The sequence below is a fragment of the Eubalaena glacialis genome, chromosome 4 (genome assembly GCF_028564815.1).
Source record: "Eubalaena glacialis isolate mEubGla1 chromosome 4, mEubGla1.1.hap2.+ XY, whole genome shotgun sequence".
Taxonomy (NCBI): domain Eukaryota; kingdom Metazoa; phylum Chordata; class Mammalia; order Artiodactyla; family Balaenidae; genus Eubalaena; species Eubalaena glacialis.
In genome coordinates, this window is record NC_083719.1 from 51,416,445 (window position 1) to 51,423,473 (window position 7,029).

Below are 7,029 nucleotides of genomic sequence, written 5' to 3' on the forward strand. Positions count from 1 at the left end.
TCTCCAACTTGGTAGTCACTAAAAGTGTTCCAGCCTTGACAATTACTCAGCCTGTAATTTCCCCAGATTGAACCATTCTGGGAGTAAAATGATGTCATATAAATAGTAATTAACAGGCTTTCTTTGCTTCAGCTCCACTCACTATTTCAGTACTTCAGGTCACTCTCCATCTTCCAAATTACCTGCATTTATTTATAGGTGCATTCAGAGGGGCAGCTAATTTTTGCAAACCAATAAGCCCTCTTTAACCTTTATCAACTCAGAGATCTTTACTGCCCCTGAAAGCCATGGAGCCGTCTAAGGCCACCTATGCTGCAACAATCGCCCTCTGCTTCCAATGAGGACACCTATGGCACCTCCACAAAGCTGTTGCTGTCACTACTGTTGCCATAGCCAGTACTGGTGCAGTGACACGGCTTAGGCTTGACCTGTGAGATTCCCACAGGCATTTGAATACGGGTAGCAGCACTCGAAATTACAACCAAAGTTAAGAACATGAACGCTTAATTCTAGGAGGAAAACAAGGAAAGAATGTTCCCCAGGAGGCATGAAGGATCTGAGATGGCCGAGAGGCAGTCTCAGGTCCCAGTGTGTAGAAAAATGATCATCTCTCCTAGTAGGAGCATCCCTCCCCGAGGTACCAAATTTTCAGACCAGCAGAGCCTATCCCCAGTCCTTGATGCTCAAATTTACATAATCTGCCAGAGAGAGAGAGGCAGAATCTTTGAGTGAATACTGGTTGAGACTAGTTTCTCCAGCCATACAAATCAAACAGAGCCTTGGTAGATTGACTATCAATTTTATCCTTGGGAACTACATACAGGTTCCATGAACCAAAACTAACGATGTAGATGCATGAGGCTACCCCACTTCTGCCACTCTCTGGAACCTACCTGCCCCTGAACCACTCATTCTCACCAGCCTTAACAGGCTTGACAGTGCCTCTCTCATCTTACCTTAGACCCCAAAAATACAAATCACAAGTTCCACTTTAAGGCTGGAGAAGGGGGAAGGAGGAATAACTCTTTACAACGGTTCCTCAGTCATAGTAAATGCTAAATGAATGAGAACCTCTTTCTTTTTCTTGGAGCCGGGGAGGGCAGTTTAAACAGTGACTATTAAGTAGGTTAATAATGATTAAGTTTAGGTTACTGCAGTAAGAGAAAATCCTTAAAAATTAGAAAATAACATATTGACAAATGTAACTCTAATCAAACCACCTCCTCAAATGAGGCAGAGACTCTTTTCCTTCTCTCCACATCCTAAGAATTCCAGGGAAAGAGGAGGGTCAGAAACAAGTCACTGGGCCCTGTTTTGGTACAGTAAGCTTGTCTCATTTCAGCCCCATCCCAGGGACTAAAAGGAAGATGGAGGCCCCTAAACGCTGGGAAAGAATCTTCTCTCAGCTCAGGTCCTGCATGTTATGTGGTGTGACATGCTCTTGATGGAACATTTGTATCATTTGATGGTAACAGCAAACCTGACTTCCTGATGAAGTGCTATTTGTCTTCACAGTGATTAGCTGGGTCTCCCAACTCTGCACTAGTTCAGTCATATTCTTCATGTTAGGGGCACAAACTCTTGGAACATCTTGACGTGGTGATGCTCATCCCAAAGGAGAAGGATGTAAGTCAGCCATGTCCACTGGACCATCAGCCACGAGCCCTTTTAGCTTATTCATGGGTCAGAATGTTCACCAGGTATGTTCAGGCTTTGGATGAAATCTGACACTTTATTCTACGTCAGATTGTGAATTCTAAGTTTGACTACTGCTTCTACCCTCCACAGCTTCTTCAGGAGGGGAACCAGATACATACGGAGGGAAGACAATGTGAAGACACAGTCACAGGTGCCTCCCTCACAACCCTCAGAAGAAAACAACCCTGCAGACACCTTGATCTCAGAGTTCTAGCCTCCACAACTGTGAGAAAATTATTTCTCTGTTGTTTAAACCTCCCAGTCTGTGGTACTTAATTATGGCGACCCTAGCAAACTAGCTTACTCATTATATGTAATGCCTTTATTATAATGTAAAGAAGAAATAAATGGAATGTCATTTACAATAAAATACATATTTGCACTTGTAAATGCTCAAGCACAGCTATACCAAAAGACATAATGTTTATACCAATACTGGGCATGCAGTGGCTCTAAGTGTGACAGTACAAATGTGGGCTGACACAGACAGCACACGTTATTGGCAACTCAAATACAAAATTTCGAGCACCGTTACCGTTAGTACATGATTTTCTGAAAGAGTGAAAAATGCTTGGTAAAGTTCCAAACGAAACAAACAACAATCTTCCTTCAATTTACATGGTAGTTACATTCCTGGAAAATTCAAGAAATACGTGGTATTTATTTGACACACGGGAACAGGTGCTAGGCACAGATAATTATAAATAGGTTTTTCATCTCCATGAATGTCTTGTGGAACGTTTGAAAGTCACAGTCAGTTCTTCATTTCTCTGTACATTTGCAGGTTGTCAGGATGTCTAGCATCACTGGCCCACATCCCTCATTGCCAGTAGGGTTCACAGTCATCATGACAACCAAAAATGTCTCCTTATTTCCAGAATATGTCCTAAAGACTCTCTAAAGGGGAGTACCACCTTGGTTGAGAAGCAGTGAGATATAAGAAAATAAAAGATGTAATGTATGGCTATCTTTTGGTGCTGGGCCAGCCCCATTCCCACTCCCTGACAGAGCTCCCCCTGCCTGGAGGCAGAGAGCTGGGGACCGGTTCACATGGGACCACACAGCAGGCAAGTCAAGCAAGGGATATGCATTTCTGAACTGGTCTTGTTGAAAGTCACAGTCTTAACACTGCCCTTGAGCCTCAGGCATTAAAATGCTCCTTTGTTTGCTTGAATTTCAGAGGCCTCAAGTGCTCTAAGCTTGGTAGAGACTAGCAGCTGTGGGCATGCCTTCCTCTGTGTGTTTCTGTATGTTTCAGGGGCTTGGAAAAGGCTAAGGCCCTGCTGTGATTGCAGAGGCATTAATGGGTTAGAGAACCATCCTAACAAATCCTGCTGCCCACTTCTCTGCTCCTGTTCCTGGGCTATTGAACATTCATTGTTGGAGAAAATCACATGAACCAACAGGTTGGTTCTACCAGCAAGCTATGATTTCTAACCATTAACTGGGCCCTCGACGATGCACCCAATCCTTTTGTCCCACTCTGCCTGTCCTCCAGGATGTTTCCCAGTGTTTACTCTCAATCTTTTTTTCCCCCTTCTCTCAAGCACTCAAATTCCACCTTGTTGTTTCACGCTCCAAGAAGATTTCTGTATGTTTTATTGAGACAAGATCATTGTTCAGAAAAACAATGATCTCCTCAAAATTCTTCCTCTCAAAATTTATTTTCCTCTCGCACAACAAGAAGAAAAGTCCACTTGTGCTGCCTATTGCTCCCCTTTCCAAGGGAACCTGTTCCATTTTTTAAAGAGCTTCAGTTTTTCCTTTTCAACTGCCCTCCTCTTCCCTCAACTTTGCCTGAAGACATGCTGTTTGAGTTAGAACCCTTTGGTTGCAGGTAGTAGAATCCAACTTGAGTGAACTTTAGCCAGAAAATAGGACTTTAAATAATAAAAAAAAAACCCAGTGGTAGGAATGCCATGGGTCTCAGGAAAGGACTTGAACAAGTATTGCAAAGCCATCAGCACTCCTTCCACCCTTCTTTGCTGCTCCTCTTTGCTTCATCTTTCTCTTTCCTGTACACTAGCTTCTTGTGGCTTCCTGTTGTCGACTGAAGAAAATGTACAAGCTAAAAGTTGAGAGTTATGTTTTATTCAGCGGATTTTCTGAGGACGTTAAGCCTAGGAGACAGGACTCTCAGACGGCTCTGAGGCACTACTCTGAAGAGGGAAGGGAGGAGCCAGGATATAAAGGAGTTTTGTAACAAAAACCAGGTAATCGGAACATCAAAAGATTACTGTTAATTAAAGAAAACCAGACATCTCAAGTTAATGAATTTAGTGCTTTTCTATGTATGGGAAGATGCAAAGCTCTGGGCTCACTGAAATCATTCCTTTGATATGCACCTCAGCTAACTAGGGCCGGTATCCTGTTTTTTTCCATCTTGAGTCTCCTCAGGGTGCACCCTTGGGCGTGACTGCAGCGGCTGATGGCTTGATGGAGGGGCATCCTTTGTTTACTGATGTGGCAGGCGGCATTCTTAGTCCACAGTGTCCACATGGCAGAATCCCAGTTCCAGGAGTGAGAACCCAACTGGCTAGCTTGGATCAGGCCTAATCCCCTGGCCAAGTTCAGCTACAATGGCTTAACAGGGATCAGATTTACCCTCCTGCCTGAAAAAGATAAACACACAAAATATAGAAGCAATGGGTTTTGAACATGGATATCAGGTAGCGCAGGACAATGAACCTTGAGAGAGGGCAAACAGATGAGGTGAGCCTTATGGTTGCCCCAGCTTGCTGCCTGGAGAGAGTTTCCAGAACGCAGCATGGGGAGGGGGAACCCAGGTGGAGCCCAGTGGTCTCTCTGAGTTGAGAAGACAGAGCTGGAGTCCAGGGAAGCCATGGTGGATAGAGATAGCACGACAGAGTACTAGAGAGAAGAGAGCTGGAGAGAGAGAGAGAGGGAGAGAAAGAGAGATGGGAGGGAGAGAGAAAGAGGTGGGGAGAGAGAGAGTTAGTTCAAGATCTGGCTCACAGGAGGATCTCCTTGAGCCTTCAGCTAAGTCGTGATCAGTACATGCCTGTAAAGAAACTACTGGAAGCCAGGGAAAGAGCCACCTAAAAGGATCAGAGGGAACACTTCTTGGAGCCTTCACAAGGCCTGGAATAGTTTATTTCCACCAGTCAGAATGGTAAGCCTTGTAATTCACACGGTACCCAGTAGAGTATTCAGAATGAGATAGGAGGGAAGGGGGCAGGGCACAACCTTTAAAAGAATGACATAGCCATTGAGGTTACAATAAAAACTGGTTAGACCCTACGAGGCCCAAGATGGCAGAAGATTTGGCTTCCAGTAGACCTTGAGCCTCATTATACACTCATTGTAATACATTAGCATCTAAATGACATACCCACAGGGACCATGATGGTTCCAAGGCCGACCATAAAAGACCAAAAAGTGGGCGGTAGCCCAGTTCCCAGAAATCCCTGCCCCTTTCCCAAAATAGTTGGAATAATCCTCCCACTCATTAGCCTATGAAATTACCCAGCCCATAAAAACTAACCACCCCATATTTCAAGGCCACTCTCACCTTTTGAGAGGGACCACATTCTGTCTAAATAAACAGACATCTCTCCAAATAAACTGCTTTCACTTTGCTATGGCCCGCTCTTGAATTGTTTCCCACGCGAAGCCAAGGACCTTCACCTGGCGGTCTGTCCCATGGACTCACCCAAGACCTGTGACGTGACCATCCTCTTGTGCCCCATCTTCCTACAAGATCTTCCTACAAGAAGATAACCATCAATTTAGCCCTCGAGTCTGCTCTGGTCCTGCCTAACAAAGTTTAAAATCAAACCTGAAGGGACTTCACTGGTGGCACAGTGGTTAAGAACCCGCCTGCCAATGCAGGGTGCCAGGGTTCAAGCCCTGGTCTGGGAAGATCCCACATGCTGCAGAGCAACTAAGCCTGTGCACCACAACTACTGAGCCTGCGCTCTAGAGCCCGCGAGTCACAACTACTGAAGCCCACGTGCCTGGAGCCCGTGCTCTGCAACAAGAGAAGCCACCGCAATGAGAAGCCTGCGCACTGCAACGAAGAGTAGCTCCCGCTGACCGCAACTAGAGAAAGCCCACGCACAGCAACAAAGACCCAACGCAGCCAAATAAATTAATTAATTAAATAAATTGTTTTAAAAATCAAACCTGAAAGAATCCAACAGTTTCTGTTAGGGAACCGTTGACTGAAACAGCCTGCCTTGGCCAGGCATGATAATAACCACTTGCATGAGTTGTCCCCAAAAGGAGGTCCCGATAAGGAACAGGGTGCTGCCACCAAAAACTAACCGGGAGAATTTGGGAGGGGCCAAGAGGAGGGAGGAGACGCCAGACCATAATATGTCCTGCCAACCTCCCAGAAACCCTCACGCTGGGATCCATCTTGGCTAAGAGATGTGTGCACCATCAGGAAGGGCCTTGAATTGGACCAAATATGGGGACAAGCAAGATGATTGACCAGAGACACCCAGAAAGCTGACCCCACCACCATAAACCCTGAGACTGTGAGCCACGTGGCAGAGCAGTTCTCCTGAGTTCCCTTATCCCGCTGCTCTCTGCCCGGGGGCCCCTTCCCAATAAAGTCTTTTGCTTTGCCAGTACGTTTGTCTCCTCGGACAATTCATTTCCAAGCGTTAGACAAGAGCCCTCTCTCAGGCCCTGGAAGGGTTCCCCCTTCCAGTAACATCTCTAAGTAACTTAACTGCATCCCAGAACAAAGCTCAAGAATATTTATACAAATACAAAAATATACAGCACCCAGTACGGTAAAATTCATGATTCTGGCATCCAGTCAACCCTCAGCTGAAGGAAAGAAGCAGAAAAGGAAGAGGAAGGAATAAAGTTCTATCTCAGAAATTTTATGAATGTTATAGTCACCTCCTCTCCTATCTTACGGCTATTAATATTTTCTTCTTTACACATCATAGTATTGTTTGACTTATTACAAAAGCATCCATTACTATTGTTATTTTTAAAAACTTGGTCAACAAAATGAATCACTAAAGTGAGAATACCAAACAAAAAGAGAACAAGAGAAATTTCTGCAGTGCTTTAAAAGGATGAAGTTCTCTCTCCCTACTTCCTTTGCCTCCTCTTTCTGCCTACCTTTGCAGAAAGTCCTCAGTTTCTTTACCTCAGTCTCTAACCTGTCCTTCCTTTCTCAGGTTAACTGAATACAGAATGCATGGCTAGTTTTTGGAGAAATTTTTGTTCTTGTCTTTGATATTTAAATTGGCAGATTTTAACGTCTTACACATACTTCTCAAAGAAGAAGGGGTACTTCTCAACAGCCCCTCACTGGTAGTTCAGTGCTTTTTGTTCTGCCCTCTACCC